Below are 16,808 nucleotides of genomic sequence, written 5' to 3'. Positions count from 1 at the left end.
AACGAAGGGGTGTTGGTGACACTATTGAGACAATGATCAGAGCATGGATCCCCTCTGGGAGACCCTTAGAACTGAGCATGAGCACCTGGTGCTTCACAGAAGCAGGCGCCAAAATCCCACGGTGGAAAATCGAGCTGCCACAATCCATGCCCTTTGGAATAGAGAAGAGCTGAAAGAGCAGCTCTGATAAGCTGTCAGGAACTACTAGCCCAGAGACTCTGCTGAGCCCTCTTCCTGGCATTTACCTGCTTTATTTGCTGCAAGGGATAAGGGGCTTTGCTGTGGTTATAGAACACTGCATCCCCCCCCCCATTGCCCTGGAGGCGGGAAAGAAAAGATCAACAAAGGGGCCACCAAGCCAAAGTGAGCTCTTGAACCACAGAGGCTTGATGGGGGGGGGGGGAGAAAGGTTAGCCTAACACTGAGCACAGTGGCATCAAACAGATTTCCTGACCCAGATTGTGGCACTTGTGTATGCAATACATATTTTCTAGGAGTTTCCTTGGATATAGGAAAGCAGATACTGCTGTTTAGAGATGAGAAACTGGTGGTGGGAGAGATGACGATGACAAAATCTGACTCCCAAAGACCTCCCTCCTCGCACCCGGTCCTCTGAACCCATTGGCCTCTTCCTTTCTGTATCATGCAACTGCCTTTCAAAAGCCTTTGGAAACTTCAGGTTTCTCTGGAAAGAGACACTCATATCACTTCCACTCTCCAGCACTATTCCAGCTTCACTGGTGGTTACCAATTTGTTTCCAAGCCAAATTTAAAGTGCTGGTTGTAACCCATAAGCAGAGGTGGAGCTAGCTGCTTTGGCACCCCGAGTGGGCACATGCTGTGCACTTGGGTGCAGGGTAGCCGCCAGTGGGGGTGAGGCTAGCGTCCCAGAGGGGGCGCCACCCGCGGCAAGCATCCTGGGGGGGGACCACCCATGGTGAGCATCCTAGGGGGGTGGGGCAGTGATGTCACCCTCCTTGAAGGATGACACCTGGCGCGGGCCGCACCCACCACACACCCCTTCCTCCACCAGTGCCCTTAAGACCTTCAGAAGTCTGGGACTAGGACATCCCCTCCCCATGAACATACCTGTGTGCTCCCCTGTTGATTGTCCCCTTGACATTCAAAGCATGGTGGATATGAATGCCCCCCCATCCATATATATATATATATTTACTATGGTGATGAGAGCCTGCCAGTGCACTTCACTGCTGACCTTCTGACAAGCAGCAAAAGCTGGGTTTTTAAAGAAGATCTTTGGGGCTTAAGAAGTAATTATTTGGTGCTCTTCCAGATTTTTGGGGGGTGTGCATGTCTCTGGTTTTGTACTCATGTTGGCTGTGTTTTATGTTTTTATGTTTTTATTGTTTTAAACTGCTTTGTTACAATAGTTTTATTAATGAGGTGTCATGAGCTGCCCTGGTGGGCTGGTCTGATAGAAAGGCAGGGTAGAAAGGTCAACTAAATAAGCAAGTAAATACACAGAGCTGTCCCAAGCATGGTGTAAAAGTGATGTTTAACCCCCTGTTCCCAACTTCCCAAATCTATGATCCATTGAACTGGCTTTATGTATAAATAAAATTGCATTACTAGTCCAATCAGCATTAGCAAGTCAGGGACCCATGGCCTAGGTTTTGGAGATGTAGCTTGCACGAACCTCATTTTATAGAATCATAGAATTGTAGAACTGGAAGGGACCCAAAGCATCATCTTGTCCTACCCCTTGCAAAGCAGGAATCACAGCTAAAGAACCCCTGGCAGATGGCCACCACGTCTCTGTTTAAAAACCTCCAATGAAGTGGAGTCCAGTGTTTAATGGAAAGAGCTGTATTTGAATAGGTAATTTTTTATGGTGCACATGGCATCATGCTTCAATCAGGCCTCACACCAACACCAACTGAGATGCTGGCGAATGATTTTTAAAACAATTTCCTTCTTGCTGTGAACAGTAGTAGGAGTTTTGGCAGTGTCCTGTTTTCCATAAGAACCTGCCTTAACCTTGACTGACCCTGAGTGGCACAGAGAGGAAGGAACACAGCCGAGACTGAAAGACCAGCAGCGTAAAGCTGCATTGATGCTGAACCCAGACAGGGTCCAACACTGAGCCTGAATTAAAGCCTATCAGCCAAGAGCACTGTGAATCAAAACTTTAGATCTTCAAGACCCCCAAGAGAGCACTCCTGAGTCAGATTCCCGTGAGGAACCTTTCCCCTTTACAATAGGAGCCTCATCCTCCCCAGCCCCATACCTGTTTGGCAACAAGGGAAAGCAACACCCAAGGTGGGAGATGTCTGGTAAGTAATTGCGTGGCAAGCTCTGGGACAGAAGAATGTCCCTTTAATGTTCTGCTGGTCAGGAAAGGAGCAGAGCCTTGGAGGGGTGATCTAGCCCAGGGAAGATAAAGGATCTCAGTTGAGGTCCAGAGCTCATACAGAGCAATATGTTCACTTGCATCTATCCAAGGTCCTGAAATTCCAGCCTGCCACTACAATCTCCCTAACTACTGTATGTGACTTAACAATTGACCAGGTGAGCCACCGTCAGACAACTTTCATAAGCCCTGTGGGCTCATGGTCAGAACAGGACAGGAGAAAATCTGAACTCTTTAGTTCTGTTTTCTGTTGTCTTGGATCATGCACAGAACTGAACAGCTAATGAACAAAAGGCGAGGTGGAGCATCTGTTGCTGTTCCCTCTGGGAGGGGTGGCCAATGGAGCACTTCACCTGCATCTTAGCTTCCTAATAGTTCTGACTCTTCAGCCCTTGCTCAAGTGGAACTATGCCCCCTGCTAAAAACTGGCTTACCAGAACAACTGCCAGAATAATACACTCACATGACGTTTCAGCCCACTGTAAAATAATGCTGTCATCCTTGTTCATAGCCCACCCCTATGTTCTGTGATGGTTCTTTCCTGCTCACTCATTCCATACATATCCAAATTCCAACTTTTTTCTTTGCTAAGGGCATACACGGCACCCTGAACTGCTCGGGGGAGATAAACTGCAGTGGGTTCTTTCCACCCTGCTGCCTTTCATCTTTGAGAAGGCACATTTGTCCCATTCCTACTGGGCTGGACTGACTGGCATTAGGAGCCTAAACCATCTCCACCTAGCATCAAGCAAAGCTGAGCAAGTCCTGTGCTCTGAATGAACCATGCACATAGGATGATATATCCTTACTTCACCCAGTTTGGCTCCAATAACGTTTTAGGAAGGACTGGTATGCCAGAAGGCAAATAACGGAGGGACATGAGGGGACTAGAAACTGAATGCATGTAGGCAGTAGTGTCTGGATCTGCCTCTCAGGGCTTATTAAAAGTTGATTTTCTCACCATCAGGCCATTCCCAAGGAAGACTAAGCAGACTTCTCTCAGCTGACTATGCTGGAGGAAATAAGTGCAGGAAGGAAATGTGAGCTGGGATGAGGGATTCAAGAGGAGGCCTCGGATGGGCACCTTGAAACCTTCAAGGAAAACTAATTGAAACACCAGAAGCAAGGGAGTACAAGGCCTGAAGAAGGTGACATTTCCCACAGAGCCTTCATAAGTCACCATTAACTTCTTTAAAAGTCTTAAGTGTTTTCATTTATTGCTAGCCCCCTTGAAAGGTGGGGTCCTAATATCTTAGGTAGGGGGAGTGGGGAGGATAGAGAATCAAGCTAGAGGAACCCAAGTCAGAGAGAGGGGTTTGGTTTGGAGCTGAGGTGGTTGCCAAGCACAGAGCTTTCCATAATTGCATAAGGAAAGGGTATAGCAGGAGCTGAGGAGTCTTATGTGGAAAGAGAAACATGTGGTTATACAGGTCTAATCCTGAGTGGAACAGAGGCTCATGAAGCCTGACTGGCCCATGGTCTCATTCCATCTTAGTCACAGGGAGACAGAGAGATTGGCTTATAGAGTACTTTTGGACATGCAACTTAAGTGGTCTTTGAGAGCTCCTTGTATGCTATTTATGAGCATGTCTGGTCCTTGTTAAGGCAGAAGGGAGAGTGGAAGAGAGACATTTATGTAATGCAAATGTGCATTCTGATAAACGACTGGATGCGGAGAGAGGGTGGGCATTCACAGCACAAACTGAAAGAGGAAAGAGTCACTTTAAGCACCCTGTGTGAAAATGCCCCAGCAGGCCAATCCTATGTGCTCAGATATAAGTCTGTGAGCTCAAGCAAATGTGTGCATAGGATTGCAGCCTTAGAGTGACTTTGGATTTTATGAATCTTCCCTGGAGGAGATTTGTGCCAAGTGCCCTCGCTGGAAGTCAATAACAAAATCTCTGCTGGCTTCGATGAGGTGAAAGTCTTGTTTCAGGTATGGCTGCATCTCTATTGCAGGCTTGACCTGCTGCACCCCAATTAAGGGAAACACAGACAAACAGAGTATCTGGGCTTTCACAAAACCTTGCAGCCTACGCAGCAGGATTTTCCCCTGAATAACCTTTAAAGCAGAGCAGTTTCAAGAAGCAGCAGGGTGCGCACTGCTGACTGTGGTGTGGAGGAGGCTGAGGGCCGGCTCAGACAGTGACAATGACCTAGCATAGACCCCTCAACCTGAGAGCTGTTAAAAAGGAAATATTTTGTTTCTTTTCTTTTTTAAAAAATCATTAAGGGGTGAAGAGAAGTGACTCTTCCATTTTTCGGGGCACTATCACTTCAAAATGCTCCCATTTAGATGTACTATTCCATTGCAATAAAGGTCACTTAATACAAAGCCAATGCATTTTAAGACCAGAATGGAGAAACCATTTTTTTAATCTGAAATGAGGGTGTGGAGGGAAAGCCTCAAAGTCAACCTGAAATGGAAACAACCTATTTACAACTAGATGAACGTGCCACTTAAAGTTAATAATGAACCATTTTAATTTAAAACAAATTAAGCTCCTGGGTGCCTGTCAGTCATTACAATGGCTTATACTAATTGGCCTGACTGCTATAAGGGGGGGGGGGAGTGGCATGTTTGCCTCTTACAGGGCAACGACTTAGAACATGGCTTCTTTTACTTTAGTTTGCATCTATAAAGAAAGAACCTGTAAAAATGTTTGGAGGCTGTATGCCATGGAATGTCAGGTGCTCAGGGCTGGCTTCAGACATTTGGCTGCCTGGGATGAATGACAAGATGGTTCTGCCCCCGCTTCCTTGGGGAAGGGCTGTAGCTCAGCTGTAGATCACCTACTTCACAGTATTTCCAGGAAGAGTTGAGTGTGATCCCTATCTAAAATCCTGGAGAGCTGATGCTAGTTCCCCACCAACATCTGGTTGGCCACCATGAGAAAAGGATGCTGGATTAGATGGGCCATTGGCCTGATCCAGCAGGCTGTTCTTACGTTAATCAGCGAAGACAATATTGAGGTAGATGGGCCAATGGTTTGACATAGTATAAGGCAACTTCCTCTATTCCTACGTGCAGAAGCTGATAGGACTGGCAGCTGAATCTTGCTCCAGCAACAGGACAGTGCACCTGAGGGCAGAAGGCTACCTTAGGGGATGCTGGGTAGACAGACAGTACAGCATATACAGGTCTCTCCTCCAAGACCTCAATGCTGCTTCCTGCTACTCGGGATCTGCAGCCCGAGGTGGCTGCTTCCTCCCTCTGTCTAATGGTGGGTCTGAACCGGAAAGCGCTGTGGGGAGGGCTGGCTGATGGCTTCCATGGCCTACTTGTGAGCTGCTTTGGAAGCATCTAGTTTGCCACTGTGGGGAACCGAATGAACATCTGGTCTATTCCAGCAGGCCTCTCCATATGTTCTTAAACCCCTCTTTATGGCAGGCACGTCAGCTATCGCCAGCTCCTCTTTAGAGAAGCAAGGAATGAGGCTGAGTGTCACAGGAAAGGGGATCAAAAGGAGAACCCAAATCTCTGAAGCCTTGCTCCTGAACATTCAGATCAAAAGGGATTAGAGCTGATAGAATTAATTGGTATAATTAATCAATTAATTCATGAATCATGTTAAAATTCAGTGCGGTCCCCTGTGGAAGAATTTGCAGGGCTGATGGCACTGTCATAAACAATTTATGTTCTTTTTCCCAAACAGGTGATGCACTTTCCAAACAATAAATGGTTTGTCTGTGAGAGTTTGACAACAAAGCCTTTTCTCCTTCATTAAATTGCATCAAAATGCCACATGCACTGAAATACTGTCATAGGTATTTTAACCAGTTAATGAACTGGCTCCACTGAAATATGGTTTTGTCCTGCTCTTTCATGGTGAACGCAGGAGTCTGCTTACACAAAGCCCTTTTTCCTTGGCACGCTGTAAGAAACAGTTCATCTGTAATACTTCACCGATGAATATTTGTGTGCCCGTTCATTGAGTGGTGGGGAAATACTTGGTCTTGCCTGGGCCCTTGAGGAAGAGTGACAGGGCATTCCACAGCCCAGGGGTGTGTGAATTAGTATCCACAAAAAGCACCTTTCAAATACCCACTAAGAGAAGAGGAATACACCTAGACCTTTCCCAAGGATGCTTCTACATTCTCAGGACAACTCTAGCAACAACTCTAATCCTAAAAGTTAGCCAGGCCAACAACAAGTGCATTTAAGTTGGCAAATGACTGACTGATGAGTTCAAGAACCAAACCCTATTTGAGAAGGGGGCCATCGCTCAGTGGTGAAGCCCATGCTTTGTGTGTAGAAAGCCTCCATTTTGCCCCCAACCACCCAGGTCTCACAACTAAAATGAGCATGTATGCCAGTGGACTCACTTCAAGCACGAGCATGTCAAACAAGTGCTGCTATGCTCTGAGAGTGCTTTTTCTAAGTGCATCAATCTATTCAACTGGAAGACAGCAATGGATCTCCTGCCTTGCATCTTGAGAAGCCTCAGGTCTGGTTCACTCATGCATGCACATCATTTGATGTATTGTAATGCATTTTCAGCGCTGTTGTGTACAAGGCACTGGGAGAACGCACAATGCCCCAGACAGAAGAACCGTCACCTCAGAATTGTCCAATCACGGATGGAAGTCAGTGTTTGATGCTGCATTCGTCAAGCAGTCAACGTGTATGTGCAAATCCTTCCTCTGCATTTGTGGGTATGCTTGCATACTATCGCTTGCCTCATTCCTCTCTCGCACCATCAGGGAAGAGGGCAGAGGGCAGAATTCTCCTGACGGTTGCCATGTGTATCCACAAGGAATTAGAGAACCCACCATAGTCTCCTCATTACCCGAAGCCACTGTAATTTAAGCAAACATACTTATTCTTAAGAGGAATATGTTACAAGAAAGTCTATTCACCAGTGTCCTTATTCCAAGATAACAGCACAGGGAAAATGTGGGAGATTTATGAAGCCAATCAAAACTGCATAATTGCCAGTAAGAAAGGCGTTAAAAACCACAGAGGAGAGTCAGATTGGTTATGACCCCTCACCTTTGGGGAGGAAGGAAAAAAGGCTTGTTTCCTGTTCCTTTCCCTCTCTTCTTCTTGAGCCATGTAAGCTGAGCACATGTCCGAGGCTGGTGCTTCAGAATCAGACCACATGTTTGAGACCAAGTTCTTTTGTTTGTTTGTGTTGTTTCTGCTGTAGCACTGAACAATGCACGAGTGAGACCTGTGATTACTACAAGTAAAGCATTTAAACTTACTAAATGTTGTTGTCTATGCACTCCAAGAGGGGCAGAGCCAGGTGAGAATTGTAAGTGCTCAATAGCGGGACATTTAAAGGTCTAACAACAGATATCCCCCATACTTTACAAATGCTGCACAGATCTATGTTTTAAACTCTGCTGGTGGACTGTTTGGGCTAAAGACTAAGTTCAAAGCCCCTCCTGCTATTTTCAAATTCAGGATCAGCCATTTTTTTCTTTGCAGTTCCCCACAGATGTGGGACTTCAGGATTAACCTGTATTCCCCAGTTATTTCCCAACAGGAAATGCTTCAGTCCTCATGCCTACTGCATTTACAGGCCAGGGGCCATTTTGAAGCAAATTCTTCTCAGCAAGGAGATCCCCCTAAGAACAATCAACTACACATCTTCTAATCTAACACAATATATGCTGTCATCTGCCAGCAGTGCCCTTTTGCTGTTTGCATAGGCTGACTAGCCAGGTCTTTACATAAAGGGATACATGGAAACGAATCAGATATTAATAAACGTTAAAAAAAACAACAACCTCAAACAGAGTCCACCAACATGAAGCTGCCAAACTGGAATGCCTTAGCAAATTTGACACTTTGGGATTCAGCCTCAACAAACGCAGGATACGGCTAGCTCATTACAAGAAGAAATTGTCTTGGCTCGTGTTATTGATCATTCTGTGCCTAGTCATCAGACTGGATTCTGTATTAATGTGTGCTCTGAATACAACTATAACATACCAATAGCTATCTCTTGTATTGACCTTTCCCTCTCACTTTGTAAAAAGAAAAAGGGGAAAACCATATTTTTTTTATTTCCTCCTTCTCTCTCTCTCTCTCTCTCTCTCTCTCTGTGTGTGTGTGTATATATACATATATATTATATTGCATATATATATATATATATATATATGCATCTAACAAAGCAGGCTCAGGCCCACAAATGCTTACAATGCAAGAAATGTGCCAGCTGATTCTATGTTGGCTTTATTGCAATTGACCAACATACTTACAAAAGGAGGGGAACATAAATGGGGCAACAGAACATTTCTGCATTCTAGTGTGTTTGATTCTAAGAAACATAAGTTCAAATCCCAGCTTCAGACAGCCCGGCATTCACTGAGGCCAATCGCAGCTCTCTCAGCTTCAGCTTCCCGTCTGTAAAATGGGTGAACTATTTCATGGGGTTACAGCAAAGATGAAGCTTATCAAACACTCTGCAGATCAGAAGTGCTACATGAATGCTTAATTATAATGTGCTCCGACTCTTTTCCAAAAATAAGACATTTTGTAAGTTCAACAGTACATAATTACATAGCGAAGGTTCCAAGCTTGAGAGCTGTCAGCACCTAATTCACTTCATGCATTATTAACTATCAAAGTTTGCTCCGGTTGCTGAATCAGCTCTTCTTGCTCAGCGCTAGGCCCTAGCCTTGTCCTCCCGTGCATCTAACCCAAAGGCTGTCTGCTCCCTGTGATCCGTCACTCAGCGCTGCTCCCAGTCCAAAAGATAAAGAGAGCATGTGTCAAAACCTTTCACAAAGGGACTTGTCGGAGGGACAAATGTTCCAAAGCAATCAGGTCAACCTGTCGATGTGTTGTGATTGTTTTCTCCTTCCCTCTCCACACTCCCTTTCCATCTCTTGCCCCCCTCCAGCCTCTGCAACCACATCTATCCCTTTTCTTGTTTGCTCACATTTGGAGTAATAGAGTGAAATGAGTCGTTTCCTGAAATGCAGTGGCATAGATGCAGCCCCCCCTGGAGCTCACAGAGAGAGGCAGATGGGATTTTGCGCAGCCAATAAAAAATATTCGAGCTCCTGTTAAACAAAAATAACTCAGAGAGACATGGAAGGCTCATTAAAAGGAAGAGAAAACCTGAGCAGAGGCTGATCATGTAAACAGAAATGGGGGTGAGGGAATATAGAGGATTGTAGCCAACTATTTTTTACTTAGAGTAGACCCACTGAAATTAATGAAACTTAGTTAATTAAATCCATTCATTTAAGTGTGTCTATTCTGAGTGTGATCAATGCTGGCTGGATAAATAACTGCACATTCACCCATTTTCCACCCCAAGCATATACAGGAGACTCAATTCACATGTAAAAGCTTAGATTCATATGCAAACAAAAATAGGGAAAATAACTGACTGCTCAATAAAACCGCCAACTTAGAGCAGCAGATTTTTCAAATCAGTTACACTGTTCCAGCTAAAATTGATGTCCCTTAAAAATATCTTTTAGTTAAGTTATTGACATGTAAATGAAGACAAACGTGCATATTTTTCAGTGGGAGCTCTGGAGATCTTTCACTGAGAACCACCATGCAAAATTTGGTTGCAATACCGTAGGAAGTGCCCAAATGCAAAATGAACAGATGAACAAACAACTTTCCAAAATATATAGTAATAAAGTGTAGCAGCTAAACACATCCTTTCCTAAATACTGACTATATTTTAAGGTGTTTTTAGCAGTACGATATGAAGCACATGTATTTTAAAATTTACAAGAATATATCTATAGCTATAAATGCACAAGCCAGAATCACAGAGAAATAATCAGAGGGAGTTGGATCTTGTAGGACGGACAAGCTATGCAGCCTGTCACACTTTTAAAATATAGCTTCTACCTCCTTCGTTCAGCTTGACAGTAGGAGATACCGCCCCACCACATTTTAAATGTGAGGTATAATTCTGCTTGCGACCACAAGGAATGCCTTCATTTATAGTCAGACACATTACATTTACTGAACATGAGAAACAAACTTTTTTGTGCTTGCACTGAACAACTGTCCCCAGGGAGTTAAGGGCATCAAAGTTGGGATGAATCCAAAACTTATTACTCTCTCATCCTATTGTCCTTATCTGCATCAGAAAGCCAACACCATCTCTCTGTATGCAGAAGGCAACTCACTGGCGGTTAATAAACCATTTAAGCAAATATATACACGAACGGATTAGGAAGCTTAACCACTTTTAAAGTGGAGGGGAAAGTCCTCTGCTAAAGGATCTGAGCACAGAGCCTGTAAGGTAATTTAACGCATGCAGCATTCCTCTACCACTTTCCTTTTGGATCATGGCACCAATCTCTTTCGGAAGATAATACCCTTGGTGCAATCCTGACTCTTCCGTGGGGATGAGGCTTTGCTTTGAACCTGACAAGTTATCTACAAAACAAAATCGTTCAGAAAGCAATCTGGCAATTTCCTTCACTACATTCTGCTAGTCTCAAGTAGTTACGTGCTTGCACCCAAAAAGGTCATTCAGCAGCAGGCTTGGGAACTGAGGTCCCCACCAAATAGCTGCAAAGAGGGAGGATGAGGTGTGTCATTTGTAGTGGGCAGGAGAGGGATCCAGACCTGAGCCTGCTCTTATCATTTGTCTAGTTTCTGACTTGGAATCCAATTGGCAGGTTGACTTCCAATCTATTACTGGGCCAAGTTCAAGGTGTTGGTGCTAACATAAAGGTCCCTAGATAGCTCAGGACCTGGTTACTTGAGAGACCACCTGTATCCCTCATACAGTTTGTAGATTGCTGCAGTCTGTAGGAGGGTTTCTTCTGCAAGTTCCAAAGATCTCAGAAGCCTGCTCCACAGTAACTCAGAGTAGGGCTTTTAATGTGGCTTTCCCCAATCTGTGGAATAGCATTCCCGTCAAAATATGACCAGCGTCCACTATCTGCGCTTTCTAGAAACATCTGAATATATTTTTGTTCCCACATATTTTCCCAGCTGGATAAATGGGTCTTTACCACAAGTGTCCATTTGTTAGGGTTTTGTTTTTGTTTTCAATGTATTTGTGTTTTTAACTGTTTTAAATTATATGTAGATTGCCTTAAGACGGTGTTATAGAAGGCCATTAATAAATCAATAATAATAAGCATTTTAACTAGTTAACTAGTTCAATTAACTAGTCATTAATCAGGAGAAAAAATCAGTCATGCTGGTCACATGACCCGGAAGCTGTACGCCGGCTCCCTCGGCCAATAAAGCGAGATGAGCGCCGCAACCCCAGAGTTGGCCACGACTGGACCTAATGGTCAGGGGTCCCTTTACCTTTACCTTAATCAGGAGAAATACTGGTTTTTTTAAACCCTGATTTTGCTGAAAAATGTAAGGAGCAAGAAGTGTACTTTTTTCCAGTAGGAATAGACATTTCACAGAAAGGAGTTGCTGCAGGAATAAGGAATGATGGCAAGAAGTGAGAAATGAAAGCAATTGATGGTACCGTAATTAATGATGAAATACAGAGGTGCTGGGAAGTCAGCCTCTTTGGAAGCCAGACTTGGACTTGAAAGTCCTGCTCTCAAATCCCAAGTATTTGAGGTGAGCAGGTTCTATCAGCAGTGGAGTGGAAACAAGTCCTGCAGTACCTTAAAGACTAACACAACTGTGATGCCACAAGCTTTCATGGACTAGATTCCACTTCATCAGATGAACAGGATGCTAGTCCACAAAAGCTATGCAATCAAAAATTTAGGATGCTACAGTCTCTGGTTTCCCCACCCTGTAATAGGCTAAAATGCAACTCCTCTGGAAGTTTTTTTACTCAATTGTCTTGAATATGCAGTATGTTGGTGTCCAGAAGCACATTTGTTTTTTTACTTCTATACATTTCCATATATAATTTGCAGCTGTGTCCTGGAGATCTGCAGCTGCAACAGAGTTCCTTATTGTAGATGGAGTAAGACTGAAAATCCCATAGGAAGAAGTCTCTTTGCCCTCTTTCCCACCCCATTTGCTGAGGTCAGCTTTTAGCTTGCAACCCACAGAACAGTTGACACAACTTGTCAGGCACGCAGCATTAATCATTGGGGCCTTGGCACAGCATATGAAGAATCCACAGTGACATCTCTCAGGCAGGGCCAGAGGCTCTCGTCAAAGAAAGTTACTTCAGTTTTGCCTGTGCTCTAAAGAACAGGCTGGTTAGTCATTTTGAGACGCACAAAAGGGGCAATGAAGAGTGAAAAACGGGAGGAACGAAGAGGTGGGGAACACAGTTTGCCAGGCTTGTTTGGTATTTTTTACCATATGCGTTGTCAACTGTCAAAATCAATAAAGCATTTGCTCCAGAAAATTCTGACATTAACATTCATCTCCAGTTTCTGACATTATCTTCTTCTCAGTTTCCAGAGGGGTTACATCTGATGAAGTGAACTGTAGTCAACAGATGCTTAGGCATTAAGAAATTTGCTATTCTATATAAGTGCCACAAAACTCTTTGTTGCTTTATCTCCCCTGCATGCTCTGTATTCAAATCCTACCTTATATTGAATTTCTTTTCACATTTCCATCCTCATCACTGTTTGGCCTTTAAAATGGTTTTAAAAGTCTGCCCTTTCCTGAAAGCTTTATAAACACACAAGCATGGATCCTGAGTCAGTAGCACAATACCCTGTCCCTATGGATGGGAAAGAGTTGGGGAGAGAGCTCTTTTCTGCTCCCTGCTTAGAACAAAGAGGAAAATTGTGTGCTCCACTACTGGAGACGATGATTTACAACTTTAAAACAAATGTATTTTATCAAAAGAAGAACTCCACAAAATTGCAGGACATTGCTGGTGTGGGTGGGTGGGGATAGCTGCTGGCCAGTCGTTCCTGACAATACTACACTAGATGGTATGAACTGTCATAAGCATCTTTCCCTGTGAAAAAGGGACACTTGCACCAAACACATGCATCTGGAAAGACCCATAGGTAGAATAATAAAATTGCAAAGAGGGAAAGGTCCCAAGGGGTCATCTGCTCCAGCCCCCTGCAATGCAGGAATTGGAGCTAGGAACGTACAACTGCAAAACAGCCTTCAATTCCCAGGTTCAATTCCTCCTATCTCCTCTTGAGAACAAACAAAAACCCTCAGATAACAGGAGTCCCCTTCATGGATCACTGCCTTGCCGTGGCGAAGGGGCTTGAATAACTCACAGAAACTATGAGCTATGCTGTGCAGGGCCACCCAAGATGGACAAGTCATAGTGGAGAGTTTTAACCAAACGTGATCCACCTGGAGCAGGAACCGGCAAGCCACTCCAGTATCCCTGCCAAGAAAACTCCATGGACAAAGACAACAGGCATATAAAAATTAAGATGCTGGAAGATGAGCCCCTCAGGTTGGAAGGCGTCCAACATGCTACCGAGGAAGAGCGGAAGAACGTACAACTGCAAAACAGCCTTCAATTAACGGGTTCAATTCCTCCTATCTCCTCTTGAGAACAAACAAAAACCCTCACGTAACAGGAGTGGAATTAAAACAAACCCTCTGGCTGAACCCTTGGAGGGCTGCTGCCAATCAGGATACTGGGGTAGATAGCTTCATGTGCCTTTTTTCATTGTAAGCCCAAGGATTGCTCTATGGGTCCTCACTTGGCGCTAGCGTGACTATAAGCGCAGCTGCTGTGTCTGCTGACCTTGGGCATCACCCTGCTCCCTCTCCTTTCCTGCTGTGCTCCTTTTTGTTTTCTAGCATATGCTTCACCTGCCCTCTAGCAGCTAAGGACATTAAAAAAACAACAGCCATATGTATCTGCAATTTTAGCAACTATTCTTCTTCTTCATTCTCATCGCTCAGGGAAATCTTTACCCGAGGAAGAAAACAACCATCCTAGTCCCAAGCCCTGAAAACTAATCTGATGGCCGCTCCAATAACAAAAGGCTGGGTGGGGAGGAACGTAGAAGCAGCTTAAACTTCCCAGCCTGCCATCCCTTTAAGAGTCCATTACTGTCTGGTTAGTGTGCCCCATTAGTGCTAATGGCAATGACACGGCGGAGCAAGAGAAGGGCGGGCAAGAGAGCAAACAAGCGGCTAAATTGCTTAAGTGGGTGGTGAGTGTCACACAAGACACACACCATCAGACCTCGTTATGAAAAGTGTGCACCACGGCTCATCTGCAAAGCAAAAGAGGCAAAGAGCCCTGGAAGTAACAACCAGAGACTGGTCCAGATTGGGAACAACATCTACTCAAATCATGCCTAAGCTTGACACCACAAATGCAGCAGAACACAGCTCCCCTGCCTCTCAAATAGATAAGGCTCTCACATGATTGCCTGTGTTAATCATGTTGGCCATTTCACAGTGTTAATCATGTTGACCTCTCACAGGCAGGGAAAGGAATGTGACTGATCTGTGCTAGCATGCCCACTGGCTGTTGTTCTTTTTCTGAGCATGATTTAAAGCGCAACTTATCCTATATATTTTGGAAAGTTTTCTGTTTCCTATGTATTTGGACATCTCTTAAAATAGAACCAACTTTTGTGTGACGGTTCCTGAAACCAAGCAGCAGATTTCTGTCTATGTTTGGACACAATTTTGAATCAAGATGGCAGACTAAACATTTCAAAGCTGCACCGATTTAACCACTGATTTCAAACTGATTTGGGGGTTTCATGTCAGGCATGAGATGGCTAGTGACTTATAAATTGGCTTGGGCTTCTACTTGGAGAGATCACAGCTGGCATATGTGATCTTCAGTCCTTCCTAAATTTATCCTCCACTGACTTGATCATGCCTATCTTGGCCTGACCAACACATTTCTGTTGCACTCAACTCTCCCCCTCTCCCCCCCAGTCCATTTCTTCTCCCAATTCAGCTACCCCACCTGTCTAGCTCTGCTCTCATTACCACTCTCTTCTGCAGCCAAGGAGTTGCAGAAGCACCCTTGGTGGAGTGCTCTAATCACAGGGCTGGCAGCAGCCCTCATTAAGGTCCCTGCCTACCCTCATTCCCAAGCTCCTGCTCTGAATATAGCTTTCTGAAGACATCAGAGCCAGGAGACAGGGTGTAATTTCGGCCCTTCCAGCTTTCTTTCTTACCAATAGAGGGTGTTTCCCCCCCTTTCTTCTTTACTCTGTTTCTTCTCCTAGCACTGAATAAGACATATCTTCTGGGAGTGAAAAATTAATTACTAATTACACAGTTACTTTAGTGTTCAGTCCTGAAGCTGAGAAGCTCAACACCCCAAGTAGTGAATAGCTTAATTGAGTAAGCAGGTTTTTTTATTATTTAATCAGGGATTTGTTTATTTCTCGACACCCATCCCTCGATGCCCAGAACTTATTTCACACCCCTGTTCTGTTCAGATTTCTCCCAAAACATAGAAGGGAAATGCCAGACTCCATTAAGAGTGGCAGCGATGCTTTGAAGCTAATGTGCGGAGGCATAAGCAGTCACTCCAAGTGGCGACTGACTTAGTGTGGATTGCACAGCTCTCAGGGGTGGAGTGGGGTGGCTGCTCCGGTTTTTGAGCTGAGACGGATTTCTAAAAGGGGGAAAACACACACCAAAAACAAAAGAACTCTGGCAACCCAGATAGTTCTTTGAAAGATAAAAGAAGTCAGGTGCCTAAATGCTGCCTTGGTTTCCGAAAATTGATCCTGGCATCCTGCAAAGCCCAGTTTTAAAAATAACAGGTTGCAATCCTTATTGAAAACTTATTTGAGAGTAAGACCTGCTGAACTCAGGTCTGTGGCTCAGTGGTGGTCTGTTTTGCCCAAAGGTCCCAGATTCCATCCTTGGCATCTCCAGGTAGGGCTGGGAATTTGCCCTGTCTGAAATCCTGGAAAGCTACTGCTAGTCAGTACTGACCAGGTATCTTCAGCTTTTTGAAATTCAGCATCTGCTTTCAAACGCCATGCATTTGAGGACCCACTTCTCAATCTTTTACCATATATTTGCATGATGGTTATTCTCCTGTCGCAAGCCACCTTGAATCAGGCAGCAGCCCACTAGGAGCAGCCTTTCTCAACCTGTGGGTCCCCAGATATTGTTGAACTACAACTCCCACCCCCCTAGCTAGCAAGGCCAGAGCTCTGGGATGATGGGAGTTGTAGTCCAACAACATCTGGGGACCCACAGGTTGAGAACCGCTGTACTAGAGGGTCCTGACCCCTCAACTGAAGACCAGAGCTGTAGACAACAAATACCCAGGGAGCTGGACCAGTGGCTTGACTCATATAAGGCAGCTTCCTCTGTTCCTAACTTACTTCCAACGGAACATGCACAGAATTCAGATGAGAGTCAACCTATAGGAAACTCCCAAGCAGGATTTCAGCACAAGAGCACGCTCCCCTCCCACAGCTTCCAGCAACTCGTGTTCAAATATTCCAAGTGGTGTTAAGTGACTGGCAGAGTGCAATCCAACACTTAATCTCAGGTCAGAGGGTATAGCGTGGCAGCCTGCAAGTGTGAGGCTGAAAGCGTTGGGCGCATTTGGTGCCTGGTTTGTGACCCTCTTAAGCATCTGAG

At 44.7% G+C, this 16,808-nt stretch overlaps 1 protein-coding gene across 2 annotated transcripts in view; it reads right to left on the bottom strand.

Annotated features, from left to right (window-relative positions):
* Positions 1 to 16,808, bottom strand: part of CACNA1I (calcium voltage-gated channel subunit alpha1 I) — a 370,432-nt gene that overhangs the window by 117,706 nt on the left and 235,918 nt on the right. The gene's annotated exons all lie outside the window — the stretch shown is intronic.

This window comes from Podarcis liolepis (genome assembly GCF_965112155.1).
Source record: "Podarcis liolepis genome assembly, chromosome: 10".
NCBI lineage: Eukaryota > Metazoa > Chordata > Lepidosauria > Squamata > Lacertidae > Podarcis > Podarcis liolepis.
This window is presented reverse-complemented; position numbering and strand designations above follow the sequence as displayed.